This window comes from Miniopterus natalensis, chromosome 18 (genome assembly GCF_054644295.1).
Source record: "Miniopterus natalensis isolate mMinNat1 chromosome 18, mMinNat1.hap1, whole genome shotgun sequence".
Taxonomy (NCBI): Eukaryota; Metazoa; Chordata; class Mammalia; order Chiroptera; family Miniopteridae; genus Miniopterus; species Miniopterus natalensis.
In genome coordinates, this window is record NC_142098.1 from 14,183,086 (window position 1) to 14,199,591 (window position 16,506).

The following is a 16,506-nucleotide window of genomic DNA, read 5'->3' on the forward strand; positions in this document are numbered from 1 at the left end:
AAGTGTTGGTGCCACTCTCATCCTACTGTTATTGAACTCCCAACCATGATTTCTTTCTCCAACTTGCGTTAGTACTTTTAGTCTAGAGATTGGGGATTCAAAACTACAGCCCGAGGGCCAAATCTAAACAGGTCCCCAATCTCTAGACTAAAAGTAGGTAAGTTTTGTAAGTAAGTTTTATTCAAAAACAGCCCTACCCATTCAGGCTTCCACCCTCCAGGGGCAGAGTTGAGACCCCAAAGCCAAAATATTTATCTGTCACCTTTGCAGAAAAAGTTTGTTGACCTCTGCCCTAATGTTTAATGATGTCCCCAGCATCTACAGAATCTTGACACTGCTTCTTAAGACAGCAGGATAAAGAAATTACAGAGACTATTGTTGAAGAATAGTAATCTTGACCTCAATTACCTACAGGTCTGGATTGGTTTTTCCTGCTCCACCTCCTGTTGGCTGTAAAGAGGGATTTCTGATTCAGATTTTAGTGGATTTATAGATGTCCCAATAAGGCAAAGCAGCCATACTGAGCTCTTGAATGATCCTGGGAGAACCCATGAAGCAAGTCGAATTAAATTTTTTGTTGCTTTTTTAGATAGAGTGGGAGGGAGGGAGAGAAACATCAATGTGAGAGAGACACATCAATTGGCTGCCTCCTGCCTGCACCCCAACCGGGGCAGGGAATGAACAGGCAACCCAGGTACGTGCCCTGACCAGGAATCAAACCCTCAACATCTTCGGTCCGCGGGCCGACACTCTAACCTCTGACACACATGGGCCAGGGCTTGAACTGAATTTTTTATTACTAAAAGGTTTGTCAGTACAGGGCTCTTGCCCAGTCACAGAGGCCACAGCCTGGCTGGCTCAATGCAGGCCCAGGTTTCCTGATAGTGCTCTGGCCAAAATAGCCACGCCTCCACCCCTACCTAGGCCCTTCTGCTCAACTTTCATTTTTGGTGCATTATTTATCTTCAACTATTTAAAATGCTAATACAAAACACCATAGGACAAGGTAACGATGGTCAATTTCCACACATTAAATTTCACTTATCAACTTTTTCAGTGATTTAACTAAAAAACCTGTTCTCACCTCTTCACCTCTGGCCTTTTCTGACAGATTTTATTTGCCCATGCTCATGCCTTATAAGCAATCAGGCCTTGTGTGTTACCGGTCTGGGACACCCAGTCACTCACATCACCACCATCCCTCCCCCTCCCAAATGTGAGGCTTCTTAAGGAGACAATGCAAACCTTACTGTCACCCCACCATGGAGGCACATGATCCAAAATATTTTCATCATATCAGACAGTTCTTAACTATGGGTAAACGTGAAAGATGCAGAGAAGTTAATTCAAAGTAGGAACCAATTTCATGACTTTACAGTATTTTGGGCAAACTATTTACTTGTAGCTTAAGAAATTAATGGTTCCATCATATTTTAATTCAAGACTATCCACAGGTTTCAAGCAATGGGAGGCTCTAGGTGCAGATGCCAAGCTCCACTTCCGAGAGACTTACTGTGGAGCACTATGATGTGGATGCCCAACCTTGCCAAAGCACTGGGAGATAATGAAGGGTCAAGAGCATTCCTCCTGCTTCTTACCTTCTAGGACTGAGGACAGACACCCTCTCTTCCCAGGGACCAGGCTGAGCACAGCCCTGAACAGTGGACAGAGCCAAAGGTAAGGCAGAGGGCATAAAATGAGTAGCTGAAGCTCTCATCTTTAAGTGGTTTCACATCCTGCACAGGAGAAAAGTGGGAAACCTAAGAGTTAAGTATTTTAAAAACTATTTGAGAAGGCAGAGATGACTGCTAAGATTTTCTTCATCTGTGATGTGCTAACTGAGCTCCAAAACTGTCCATGAACAAGAAAACAAGTATAGCTTTCTAAGAACAAATTGCATCCATGTGATCCCACTCAATATTTGCTCTCAAAGTCCCTGAAACTCCTCACATCCCCACAAAATGAACATTTCAGAATGGTTCCGAGCACTTCTGATGAACAATTCATTACGTGATTTTGTTTTTACGACCACCATATATATGAAGTCAGAGAAAACAATAACGATTTTTATTTACCTCTAGTATAGGGAAAATTTTTAAAGCTTTTATCTGAGACATTCTCATTGAGACCCTTAATGTGTATTTTCCCCACAGAAGTCTTTTCTTCAAAATGAGAAAATGTTTATTGTTTCCAGATTTAAATAGTTAAAGTAGTAAAGTTACATGGGCATTTTAAAGTCAGTTTGGCACTGTCATGTAACATATTTAATTGTATAGCTAATGTTTTCAGGATACATACAGTATAGATGAAGATCATAAGGAAAAACTAAGGCTAATAAACTATAACAGGTGTTATCAATAAATCACTAATGAAAACTCATCTAGAATCTGTGCCTAGCACACCTAAATAACCAATCCACAAAACAAGGTTTGTGGTTCACTGTCTCTTATTTCCTTGGTGACCATCTAGCACAGGAGGTATTCTTCAGCACCAAAGTGAATAAACAACACCTGGCAATTTTTTTAAATGCAAATTGAGTCTTTCCCCATCTTTCAAGACTGGACACTTCTACTCCAGGCCACATCCTAGAGCAGAGAATAACTAGAAACAACCTAAATGACCAACAATAAAAGAACTGCTAAGCAAGTTATGATAGATACATCCACTCAAGAAATGTTATACACCCATTACAGGTTATCATGAGAACTACAGAAACAGGGAAAATAACTCATATTTTTAAGTAAAAGTCACTGAAAATGTTATGTTCATATGTAGACAAATTATGTAAAAAAGTGTCTTTTGCAGATAAAAACTGGAAAAGTATTCTCAGATATATAACGTATGAATGTGGTAGGATTAGAGGGGGATTTTTTCAGAAATTTCTTTTATGTGGATGTGCTATTCTACAATAATAAAAGAAAAATATCTAGGAAAAGTATATGTTTTTAAGAAAAGAACTGTGTGTTTTATCCTGAAAATCAATCTGGGAAAAAAGCAAATGCACTTAATTCAAAACAGTGGATCAGAAAAAGATCCCGACTACTATCTGGTGAGGGGAAATACCACAAAAAAGCAGAAAAAGTTTATTAAGTTTACATATTTTTTGCAATTATATCAAAACCTGACATTTATTTCTTAAAGTATTCATAATCAACTTTAAACCTCAAAGAAAGAGAGTGTGCATGTGCTAGAAACCATTACTATTTGCCTTTTATGCTTTTCCTGATAGCCTTTGTAAGGTTTTACTTCAGCTGATACTAACAATTACACCAACTAGGTGATGGTCCAAGAATCTGGGGTATAGATGCAGCATGGAAATTAGTTTCCTCAAAAATCTCTGGAACTGCCTTCTCCTAATAAAATAAAACAAACAAACAAAATAAAAATAAAGCCTTTTATTGGATTTGTCACAATATTACTTCTGTTTTAGAAGAGAAATACCAGTTCACAAAATTGGGACTACTATTAGTCCAATTGAATTGTTTTTCATTAACTTCTGGGGAAAACCAATATGACATAAATCACTTCTCCACAATACAGCTTATCATATAATAAGTTACTTAACACCTCAGAAAATTCAGTAAGTGACTGACTGTTAAATAATTATGGAATAAATAAATTATGGAAAATATATTCATACCATTCTTTGGTTCTCCACATTTTGATTGTGGCAATAACTTTGCCATTATTTTGTACATGTTAGTAAGTTATGTGCATATAAAGCTGTCTGTTTCCCAAGAAATTTGAGCCTCTTAGTTTCCAAATCTGCAGCAATCTCATTGTTTTTGTGAGGATCACATGCCATGTCTGCAAAGTGCTTAACTCAAGCACCCAGTAAGCGCTAAGTAGGGGAGAGCTAGTACCCTGTAGTGGATAAGCATGACAGCCTAAAGCCATATTGCCTGCTTTGAAGCACAGCTCCATTACTTACAAGTCACTCCAATTTCCTGTGCCTGTATCTTTAAATATCAAATAATGACTACCTCACAGGGTTGTTATAAAGAATAAATGAACTTGCATAAACATTTGCTATTATATTTTCTCCTGAGCATCATGCCTGCAATTTGAATAAATTGCAGCAAAAGAGGTTTATCTGTCTTTAGACAACTTTAGCTATCATGAAACTCTGCCAAGACTAAGACACAACCTTCCCAATGGCATAGCTAAAGGTAATTAGCATGACTTCTTCCTGTTATTTTTAAAAGGGGTAAAAGAGAGAAAACATTTTAAACATTTGCAAATATTAGTATAAAATTATACTTTAAGTGGTGATGATCAATGGAGTTGTTTTTGGAAACTGCAGGGATATTTTTTGGTTGCCAAAGTAATGGAGAAGGGGGTGCTACTGGCAGTTGTTGTGGGGAGGGGTCACTGTACACCCTGTAATACTTGGGTTGATCCTTCACAACAAAGAATTGTCCGGCATCCCTCGTGACTTTCAAATGCCCAGAAGACATTTCGTGTAAATGAAAATCTATTTATAATGACCAAGCCTAGAATCTAACTATATTTTAATTAGGTTCCTTGTAAAATATTCAAACATTACAGAAACATTGTAGAAAATATTTAAGAAAAGTAAATCTTCCATAGTCACCTGTTATGGATATAATTGTGTCTCTCCAAAATTCATGTTGAAACTTTGGCCCCAGTGCCTCAGAATGTGACTGTATTTGGAGACAGGGACTTTAAAGAGGTGGTTAAAATAAGCCATTAAGGTGGGCCCTAATCCAATATGACTGGTATCCTTATAAGAAAAGGAAATTTTTACAAAGAGACACCAGACATGTATGTACAGAGGAAAGACTCTGGGAGGACACAGAAAAGTGGCCATCTATCTGCAAACCAAGGAGAGAGGCCTGAGAAGGAAAGAAACCTGCTGACATCTTGATATCAGATTTCCAGTCTCCAGGAACTGTGAGAAAATAAATTTAAGCAAAAAAAAAAAAAAAAAAAAAAACCACCAAAAAAACAAAACAAAACTGGACACTTCTGAAAAGCACTAGTCAATATTTGGCAAATGTCCCTCATGAGTTTTCTCATGATTAGACTGAGCATATGCATTTCTCATCTGAGGGTATGTTTCAGTGCATCATACCGGGTTACATATCATTACGTCTTATTACTGATGATGTTAAGGTGGTATCTGCTGGGTGTTTTCACTGTGATATTACTAATTTTCTCTTTGCAATTTATAAATTTCTTGGGAGATATACTTTGGGGCTATATAAATATCACAGATTGGAGGAGATTTAAGGAGCTATGACAACTGAATGAAGAGTGGGATCCCGGATTAGATCCTGAAACAGAAAAAGGACATTAGTGGAAAACTGTTCAATAAGGTCTATTATTTAGTTAATATACCATGCCGATGTTAATTTTCTGGTTTTCCTACGGATATTTGATTATGTATGATGTCAGCATTAGGGGAGATAGGCAAAGGGAGTAGGAAAGCTCTCTAAACAATTTTTACTCTTTTATAAAAATTAAGTTTATAAAACTACAGATTCTGATTCCATACATCTGGGCAGGGCCTGAGAGTCTGCATTTCTCTAAAATGCCCAGTAATGGTGACGCTCCTGGCCCATGGACCACTTCACTTGCAAGGCCTTGGCAAATACAGCTGGTGCATTCTACTGTGCACAACTTTCAAAGAACAATCAACTAAAACGCATCAAGATTACACTTCGAGTACAGTCATCACTGCTTAACTAGAGTCATTCCTTAAACTTTGGTACACAGAAATGCTCTCTTAGTACACTGATATTCTGTGAAACTGACTGAAGAATCTGAAATCACAATCTTTGCTAAAAGACCCATCTATGGTTATTAGCCTTCCCCAGCTGAACCTGATACCCTCTCCAAGACTGCAGAGCCAGGAGAACCTCCACAAGGAACGCACACCATCCTCCCACACTTGCAATAAGGAAGCAGCCATGGTGATTGTGACTGGACCGAGGTCCCACTGATGGTGGGCATCATCACCTAGGCCACTGGGAGGCATCAAAGAGGAGCACAGGGATGAGGAGAATAGGTTCTGGAATTCCTGCTCATAATCAGGAACTGACTGGTATACACGTGATCTCTGCTCATCCCATTAAAATTATTTTAATAGCACATAATAAACCCACAAGAAAGAAAATAAGAAGGCAGACAAGAGATTTTGCAAATTTCTGGCAGACTAACAGGATCTAAAGAGAGCAAAGGGAATAGCAATGTGGAGCACACAAGAGTGGGTACAACCAAAGGGGGTCTGTAAGCCTGCAGCATGCTGGGAAGGAGAGGTCGAAGTCTGCGCCTGCACATGGAAGACAGTCCTGGTACAGGAGAGCTGTACAAGGGGCCCCTTAGACCAAGCGGGCCACACCCAATCAAAGGGGTCTTATGCTGGAAGGCCCAGAGCAAATCTCTTAGCCATCTGGCATTCAAGTTCCAAGCACAATAACAAGTTCCCAGTCACCCAAAGGGAAACCACACATTTTCAAAACCAACCCCACAGACTCAGATCTACCACCTTCCTCTTGCTTTAGATAACAAGTACCAATAATTGAGGAGTACTTGCCATACAAAGCAAGAAGCCAGTATTTTAAAAAAACAGTGACACTAGATGAAATAAGAAATCAGAAAAAAAAATGAAAAAATCCTTACTAGTATCCTCAGTGTAAAGAAGATAATGCATTAAAAAATAAGCTACTATGAAAAAGGAATAGAACAAATATACTCTTGGAAATTAACATTTCAATTATGGAAATAAAAAATTTAAAACAGGATTGGAAGATAAATTGAAGCCTTCTCCCAGAAATAAAATGACACAGGAAGAAGATAAAGATAAGAGATTCAGGTGGTCAAGATGCCCATCACCAAACTAACAGGAACTTGGAAAAGAGAAGAGCAAAAGAGAAGAAATTCTCAAATAAATAATACAAGAGACTTTCCCAGAGTTGAAGGACAAGCCCCCAGGATCAAAGAGCACATCCTTTGGGACTCCTGAAATGTCCTAAAACCAAAGAGGATCCTAAAAAGTTACCCTAAAGGAATAAGGCTACTTGGTCAAAGGTTCTCACTGAAATGAAGAAAACCAAGACTAAAATATGAAGCCCTGAACAAACCCAGATATGTATAACAAAGGAAAATACCAGAATGATACCACTGCTGGCATAGAAAAATCAATCCAGATTAGAAAAAGAAGACAGTGGACTGGAGAGGAAGGGGAAAGTTGAAAAGATTTGACACTACCCTTGAGAATTTAAAACAATGTAAGAAGTCAATGGAAGCCGGAAATGCAAAGAAAAAGAAAGGCCATTACAAACAATAGAAAAAACAAACAGCTGTATTAGAAGGAAAATGCATTACTTGGCTGTGAAGCAAACAATATATAACAACTTGAGTTAACTGAGCACAGTGAATTCAGGGGATAGAAGAGGTGGAATATGACACAAAGAGTTAGATCATACTATCGTAACCAAGTCAAAAACATGTAAAATTAATACCAGCTTATCATTTAGAGCTATTAAGAACTTGAAGAAACAACAAAAAGATGTAAAAGTCTCTGAGGAGGGGGACTGAAAGGTGGGACAGGGGACTGTTGCTTCTTATTGTAAGCTTTTCATTGACATTTCATTGTGTACATTTCTTTAAAATATTAAATAAAGGTATGTTTAATTTTTTAAGAACATTCAAACCTTGGCTTTGTGTGTCAGGCAAGTCACTTAACCTCTGTGAGTCTCAGTCACCTCATCCATAAAACAGCAGTCTCTACCTCATTTGGTCCCTGTGATTAGAAACACTGGAAATGATTAGCAGTCCCAGCCACAGCACATGACCCATAAATGGCAGCTATTTTTTTAAGAAGCCAATGATGGCAGAACACATGACAAGAACACATTAAACTGCAAGACAAAGGGGAAATGGGAACTAAATATATAAAATTTTACAGGCAGTTGTCGTGTCTTCTTTTACCACTGGATATCTGTCTGTATCCAGGGTTGTCCTAAAAGCTGAAAGTTAAATGACCCAATTATCTACTTTCTGATGTAACATTTCCCTCACTGAGGACCACTCAACTATCCCAAGTTATTTTTCAGTTTCCCAAACTTCCAGTTACAACTCTACCCTTAGGAAGGGCTGTCTCCTCTCATTAACTGGTTTAGTTTAGTGCTAGTTTTACCGAGGCAGTCAGGTCTCGGTGTACGTTCCTTAGAGGACATTGGGGAAGAACAGGTAACTCAAACTAGAGAAATCACCTGTTCCACTTCCAGACTCTAGCCTGGGCCCGCCCTGGTCCGGGCAGGCAAGCGCTCTACCCTTGGAAGTCACTCTTGTTGACAGTTCTTCGGGGAATATTTATTTCTCCAATATCAAGACAATCCCTACCATCTCATCAGAGACAAATCAGTCCTCTATTATCGCAATGTATCGAATGCACATCGACTTTTTGCCAGCACGGGAGCTGTGCGGGACTTCAAAGAAAAAAACTAAGGTCACATTTCAAAAGGATTAAACCACAGAAATAGCAAAAAAAAAAAGTATAGGAAGGGGAAAAAAACCTGAAATCCTCATTCATCAAGTTCGGGAGAACTGGATCGGATCCTCTGTGGTCTAAAGCTGCCTATTCCTGAAAGGGCACCTAATGTCCCTATTTTCCTTGGTGAAACCATACGCAAATTCAGAGAGCGCTGTTTGTGTTCCTGACTCTCGGGGCTCCATTTAACGTTGGTTAACTCAGGACGCCAACCGAGTCGGATGTCGGACTGACAGGAACTACCACACCGCAGGGTCTTTCGGGTGCGTTCGCAGTTTCCCATTTCCCACGGAAGGGACACCCAGCCCGGCCCCTCCAGCAGCTGCGAGCCGTCTGTCTGCAAAGAGGCCCTAGGGACGTCTGGGTGCACTTCTCGCAGGGCTGCTCCCCAAATTTAAAGGCAGCTGGCGCGGCCCGGAGGCCGGGCCTGTCACCCGGACGGTCCTACCCCGTGCACCGCAAGGCAGGGGGCTGGGGGGGGGGGGGAGTGCAAGTGCAAAAAAAACCACAACAAACTAATGAAAAGAAAGGAACAGTCTTCTCTGGGAAGAAAACGAGCCTGCGCTCGGCCCTTTGACCCAGCTCCCCAGTATCAGAATGCGGGGGTACAGCGGCATGCGCCCAACGGGAGAACGCGGGGGTCACGGGGGCCTCAGAAGCCGGGGGGCTGACAGGGTTGAGGGGGCGCCCGGAGAGGCTGCGGGGAACGGCGGAGGTAAAGAGAGTGCCGGCAGGCCTGAGGGGGGCAGCGGTGCCCCGGGGCGCTGAGGCCGAGGGGGCGTCCGGAGGGACTGACAAGGCTGGGCGGAACGGCAGAGGGAGAAGGAGTGCCCGCAGGGCTAAGGGGGGAGGCGGGGCCCGGGGGCGCTGAAGGGGCTACCGGACGGAGGCAGCGGGCCGTTGGCGGGCCGGGCAGGGCGTCCCGGGTGGGGGCGGCGGGCGCGGGCGCCGCGGCCAGAGGAGGGCGAAGGGAGGAGGGAGGAGGGGAGATCTCGCTCTCGCTCTCGCCCCGCGGGAAGGGGGAGGTGGAGACGCGACCGGCTGCGGGAGCTGCAATTACCGTGTGGGCTGCGGAATTCTCGTGGTGTTTGTCGGGGAGATGTGATAATGGCGCCCGTCCTCGCGAGAGAAGCCGCTGATCTGCGCAGGCGCTGCGAGTCGCTCCCCGCGGCCCATCGTCCTACATGGTCTGCGCAGGCTCCCCGGATCCGGCGGGCTGGCAGCGGGGGCGGGGCTAGGGGCGGGGCCTGCCACTCCAGGCCTGCAGCGCGCGCTAAGCTCCGCTCTTGTGACCACGGAGCATGCGCACGCGTCCTACTCCAGCGCCACAGTTTGGACCCCGAAGAGTTCTTACTTCCCGATGGTATGCCTGCGCTTCTCGCTAGCCGGTTGTAAATCGCGTTGGTGGGCCGTTGAAGGAATTTGTATTTTCTTTGAGATTGAATGAATAGGAATTAGCTCCCCTCAACGACTACATATCCCGGAGGGCGTTGCGCGAACCGCGAGCGGTGCATTCTAGGACTCGTAGTCCTGGCGTCTCCGCCTTGCTTGCCGGTACTGGTAGTCTCTGCATACTCCGGTCGCCCTGCTCGCGCCCGGGGCTGCTGGGACTTGTAGTTCATGTGCTCCGGGAGCGGGCAGGAGCTTACTGGCTTCCGCTCTGGAGGGGTTCCCCCCAAAAATATGTGGTACTCACCGGTTTCCAGTGTCATGAATACAGTCTTGAGTGCGTGCGCGTGGGAAAAAATGTTAGTTATATGTGATATATTTTTACTTGTAATTAATGTTATGTTATATGCCATATAATGTGCCTATATAAACTTATAAATATAGTATGAATGTGGACATAATATATTTATATAGTATAACTGCGTGCTTGTGGGTACTCGTGGGGAAAAGAAATCGCAAATTATGGACAATTCCCAGGAACGTTACTTCCGCTTACTGGCATCACCATTACTTCTCAGTTTTCTTCTTTATACTCACCTCTATTTCCTGAGTTGTTTACATTGAGCAAGAATTCCTTTGCGCATCCGAACACAAGACGATGGAACTATTTTCGTTTGGAAAAGAAAATGCTTTACCATAAGTTTCCTGCTCATTTCCCTTTTGCCAACAATAAAAACCTGATTTGGAGCAGCGACCGGCTGTGCAACCTTGGGCAACCTCGTTGAGTTAAAATCCCTTCTAGAACTAACACTCGGGTTCTGCTGAGGCTGGTCACTGGTTTCCTTTCCAGGAAAAGTGCCTTAAATTCCAAAGAAGAACCACAGAAGATCCTCTGGAAAAGATTGATAATGCAAATGAGCTATAGCCTATGTAGAGATGAAAAGTCCAAAGAGATTGGGAAAATTGCTCAGCAAGGTCACATGGCTGGAAAGAGACCAAAGCAGGATTTGGAATCCAAAACACCTGAGTCTGCTCATGGGGGGAAGGAGGGGTTCCAAACACTAACCACAAAAATCCTGAGAGAGAAGTGGGGGTGGGGAGGGGAGGGGGGAGTCTAGAGAGCCATGCCTTCTATCCCTCTGCCTCAATCACAGCCGAATCTATACACTTAACTATGTAAGAATTTTTAACATTCTGCATCTGACAGGAAAGCAGATAAACGTAGGGTGGTATTTTTCATATTATTCCAAAGTATCACAAAATCCTTGCCTGTAGCTCTCTTCCAGGTATGGCTTTGCCTGCTCCTTCCTGCCCAGGCCTTCACACTGCTTGGCTCCAAACTACTGATGATTAAGTAATGATCAGAAATTAAACCAATCAAAATTATAGCTGTGCTTATGTTAGAGTTGTTGACTTCTCTTTTTTTGTTCTCAATGCTTCAAATTTATTTATTTTTCATTTTGCTGCCCAGGAAGCTCAAATAGAGGAAGGTGTTAATATTCACACCTAGCTGGTTAACCATGGTTTTAAAAAAATTAAATAGCTTGAAATAGGCAAAAATAACTGTCTACCAATGAAGGGTGACTTCCTGACCACAGAGGACCCTTCTCCTTGACAATCAGTTTATACAAGAATCTAGTAGAAGTTTCTGAAGTTAATTAGGCTGAAGTAACGTTGGTGGGGGCTTTATAGGAAGGGAGGGAGGTATACTCTGGCCTGGATGGCACCTGAAATGGGGAACCACTTAGATTTACGTACACCGGGCATTTGCAAAGATCTCAAAGGCCACTTCTTCAAAACTAGGCAATGCCCACCTTAAGCAAAACCTGGAATCCTTCAGAATGGTTCTGTTCCTGAAGATGTCACTAGGATAGAGAAAAGTGAATTATTCATGAAGCCCTTAGTTGCCCAGGAGAAGACCTAGAAAACTGAGCACACTTGTTTATAAGAACAGGGCTGTAGAAGCAGGCCCGACCTGGGCTTTGTATCCAGGCTTTTCTATGGTGAGTTGCTGAGGCTTCATACTCACAGCTCATGAGGATCTGGGGAGGATTCAATGAAGTAGAGCTTGTAAAGGGTTTAACAGAGAGTGTGACTTGGGAAATGATCTTATTACCACATGTTGAGTTACCATGCCTTGAGCCAGGCACGTCTTATTTTAATCCCTCTTCTTTGTGAACATAAAGTTCAAAGAGATTAAGCCACACATGCAAGGTCACACAGCCATTGCAGTGCTAGTGCTCTGAGGAGAAAGGTGGTGAGATGTGGTGGAAAAGGTAGTTAGGATAGGGGCTGTGCAGGTCCTTGTTGGCCAAGGGATGAGTTTCGTCCTGATCCTAAACATAATGAATGGGTAGCCCTTAACGAGGTTCAGGGCAGGGGCAGGGGCAGGGTTGAATATGATCACATTTGTGCTTTCAAAAGTCACTCTGGCTGGAGTGTTGGAAAATAGGAGTGGGAAGGAGGGATTTTGAGTGGATTTGGGAAGAGTGCTTGAGGAAGTTGTGGCAGGACTCCAGGCAAGAGATGATGGAGGCCTGGACTAGGGTGATCATAGTTCAGCATGCAGAGAAGGGTGATTCCAAAGAATGAATTCAATAGGAATGATCAATACTGAGGGCAGGGTAAGGGAGAGGGGACAACTGGAATGCCAAATGGGCCTACAGGCATGTAAAATTGGATAGTCAGAAGCACCATTCCCTGAGAGAGGGAACTCTGGGCACCACGGGCCACCAGCCACCATGGCTGTGGAGGCTGCCAGGAACAATGCCTCTTTGTTTTTGATCCAGCCAAGGGGACCTCTTCTGTAATTCCTCCCCCTACCTCCAGGACACCTCTTTCCACTTTACACAAAGCCACTGTGTGGGTTCCCAGGTTTGAGTGTCAACTGGAATCCTAGAGATATAGCCCAAAGGATAATTCAGGGGGAATGGAAAAAAGCAGCACCCAACAACCACTGCAGCCCCATTTCCCCCTGGAGTGGATTCCCCCCAGACCTGGGACAGGCCATAGCCACATGTTCTGTGCCATTAGGAGATTTGAGGACCAGGAAGTGATGTCAGCAACATGGCAGAATAGGAGATTCCCCATCATATCCTCCCTCAGCAACAATAATTTGGCAGCCATCCATGGACAGAAGTGCTTCTGTGGGACCTTTGGGATTTAGGTAGGAGACTAGAAACCCTGGTGGCGCGCAAAACTAAGGAGGGCTATTTTTTTATTTTATTTTTTTATATCTTTATTGATGTCGGAGAGAGGAAAGGAGAGGGATAGAGAGATAGAAACATCAATGATGAGAGAGTCATTGATCGGCTGCAGCCCACAACCCGGGCATGTGCCCTGACCGGGAATCGAACCCGGATCGCCTGGATCCTAGGTCGATGCTCAGCCGCTGAGCCACCCCCAGCCGGGCAGGAGGGCTATTTTGAGTCAGCTTCCCCCAGATAACAGACTCAGCCACAGATCCAGAAACAGACCATCCCCCTGTGGACTTGGCTACAGCTCCATTTGACCTTGGTCCTGCCACCAGCAGCATCTGCCGAGGGACCCAGCAAGAATCAGGCCTGCCCGTGCCCCAAGTAACAGGCCCACTGAATTTGGTTCTGGTTGTGGACCCTGATGTAGCCTGAGATCCAACTCTAGCCCCTCTTAGCCCTAGTTCAGGAGCAGTATCACCCATCCAGGGACCCAGAGGGAGACACACCTATCCATAATGTGATATACCATATTAACAAAACAAAGGATAAAAATTTACATGATCTCAATAGATGCAAAAGAGAATTTGACAAATTCAGCATCCTTCACGATTAAACCTTTCAACAAATAAGTTATAGAAGGGGCAAAGCTCAATATAATAAAGGCCATATGACAAGTCTACAGCCAATATCATGGTCGATGGTAAAAGGTTGCAAGCTTTTCCTTTAAGATCAAGAATAAGACAAGAAAATCTAAAACAGTACTGGAAGTCCTAACCAGAGCAATTGGGCAAGAAAAAGAAATGAAGTGCATTCAAACCCGAAAGGAAGAGGGTGAATTGTCTTTGTTTGCAGATAACATGATCTTATACAGAGAAAACCTTAAAGAATCCATCAAGAAACTGTTAGAAGTGCCCGGCTGGGCATGGCTCAGCAGTGGAGCATCAACCTATGATCCTGGTCAGGGCACAGCGCCCGGGTTGTGAGTTCGATTCCCAGTAGGGGACATGCAGGAGGCAGCTGACCAGTGACTCTCATCATTGATGTTTCTGTCTCTCACCTTCTCCCTTCCTCTCTCTGAAATCAATACAGGTATATATACTTTTTTTTTTTAAAAGAAACTGTTAGTACTAATAAATTCAGTGAAGTTGCAGGATACAAAAATTAATATGCTAAAATCAGTTGCATTTCTATGCACCAGCAATAAACAATCTGAAAAAGAAATGAAGAAAATAATCCCATTTACAATAACACCAAAATAATAAAATACTTGGATTAAATTTAACCAAGGAGGTGAAAAATCTACACACTGAAAACTGTAAGACATTGATGCAAGACATGAAGAAGACACAGATCAATAGACATCCCATGTGTATGGATCAGAAGACTTAATATTGTTAAAATGTTCATACTACCCAAAACCATCTACAGATTCATTGCAATTCCTAGCAATATTACAATGGCATTTTCCACAGAAATAGAAAAAAAAAAATCCTAAAATTTGTATGGAACCACAAAAGGTCCTGATTAGTCAAAGCAATCCTGGAAAAAAAAGAACAAAGCTGGAGCTATCACATGTTCTGATTTCAAACTACATCACAAAGCTATAGTAATCAAAACAGTATGATGCTGGCATAAAAATAGACATAGACCAATGGAACTATGTATAGAGAGCCCAGAAATAAAGGCACATGCATTTGGTCAACTAATCTTTGGCAAGGGCACTAAGAACAAACAAAGGGGAAAGAATAGTCTTTTCTTTTTTTAATGTTTTTTTAAAACTGATTTGAAAGAGATTAAGGGAAAGGGAGAAAGAGAGAGAGAAACAACAATGTGAGAGAGAAACATCGACCAGCTGCCTCCTGCATGCCCCCTACTGGGGACTGAGGCAACAACCCAGACATGTGCCCTGAACGGCAGTCGAAGCGGAGACCTTCGGTGCTCAGGACAACACTCAACTAACTGAGCCACACCTGCCAGGGTGGAAAGAATAGACTTTTCAATAAATGGTGTTAGGAAAAACAATATGAGCATGCAGAAGAATGAAATTTGCCCCCTATCTTGCACGGCACATAAAATTAACTAGAAATGGATTAAAGACCTAAAACCATAAAACCCTTCAAAGAAAACATAGGGAAAAACTCCTTCATACAGGTCTTGGCAATGATTTTTTGGATATGACACCAAAAGTACAAGCAGCAAAAGCAAAAACAAAATGGACAGCATCAAACTAAAAAGTTTCTGTACAGCAAAATAAAAGACAGTCTACAAATTGGGAGAAAATATTTGCAAATCATGTATCTGATAATCGGTTAGTATCAAAAATATATAAGGAACTTATACAACTCAACAGAAAAAAAAACAAAAAAACCCCACCCTCATTTTAAAATTGGCAGAACACCTAAAAAGACATTTTTCCAAAGAAGATACATAGGTACATGAAAAAGTGCCCGATATCACTAATCATCAAGGAAATGTCAATCAAAACCACAATTCAATATCTCCTCACGCCTGTTAAAATGGCCATTCTTCAAAAGACAAGAGATAACAAGTTCTAGTGAGTATGTAGAGAAAAAGGACCCCTTGAACACTGTTGGTGGGAATTCCACTATGGAAAACAGTATGACGTTTCCTCAAAAAATTAAAAACAGCCCGGCCGGGCGTGGCTCAGCGGTTGAGCATCAACCCAGGATCGAGACCATGGTTCGATTCCCCGTCAGGGCACATGCCCTGGTGGCGGGCTCGATCCCCAGTCGGGGACGTGCGGGAGGCAGCCGATCCATGACTCTCTCATCATGGATGTTTCTCTTTCTCTCTCCCTCTCCCTCCCTCTCTCCCTTCCTCTCTCTGAAGTCAACAAAGATATATTTTTTCAAAAATTAAAAATAGAATTAGCATATGATTCAGCAATCTGACTTCCTGATTGAGAGAGGCCCGCTTGGAAAGGAGCCACCAGCCAGCCAGCGCCACCTCGCCAGCCATGTGAGTGTCCCATCTTGCAAGTGGGTCCTCCAGCCCCAGATGAGCCATCTCAGCCAGTGCCTCCTGGAGCAGAGATAAGCTCCACTGAGCCCTGCCCACATTACAGATGTGTGAGCTCGATAAATGATTGTTGTTTTTAGCCACTAAGTGCTTGGCACGCAGTACTAAGCTTTTAGCTACTAAGTAATAGTAGCAGTACCATTCTAAGTACTTTATTCATATCGTCATTAACAACACAACAGACTTTTATTTCCTCACTTTACAGATGACAAAACAGAGGCAGAAGTGAGTGAATGAATGAAAAGTGAGTAGCTACATTTCTAAAGTGACTCCATAGGAGGAAAAGCACATATATTCCAGAGTTGTTTTTTGTTGATTTCAACAAAGGCAATGAACTTGTGGGTCCGTTCAGAGAATTGGATG

The 16,506-nt window shown here is 42.8% G+C and overlaps 2 protein-coding genes across 2 annotated transcripts in view; one reads left to right on the forward strand and one right to left on the reverse strand.

Annotated features, from left to right (window-relative positions):
- The window catches only part of BANP (BTG3 associated nuclear protein), a 98,468-nt gene extending 93,517 nt beyond the window's left edge, over positions 1-4,951 (reverse strand). The window contains exons 1-2 of the mRNA XM_087827210.1: positions 4,595-4,951; positions 1,599-3,353 (exon numbers count right to left, since the gene is read on the reverse strand). The gene's annotated coding sequence lies outside the window, so the exon portion shown is untranslated. The remainder of the gene's footprint in view (positions 1-1,598; positions 3,354-4,594) is intronic.
- A 4,894-nt stretch (positions 4,952-9,845) lies between these two features.
- CA5A (carbonic anhydrase 5A) overlaps positions 9,846-16,506 on the forward strand; it is a 37,723-nt gene continuing 31,062 nt past the window's right edge. The window contains exon 1 of the mRNA XM_016197333.2: positions 9,846-9,881. The gene's annotated coding sequence lies outside the window, so the exon portion shown is untranslated. The remainder of the gene's footprint in view (positions 9,882-16,506) is intronic.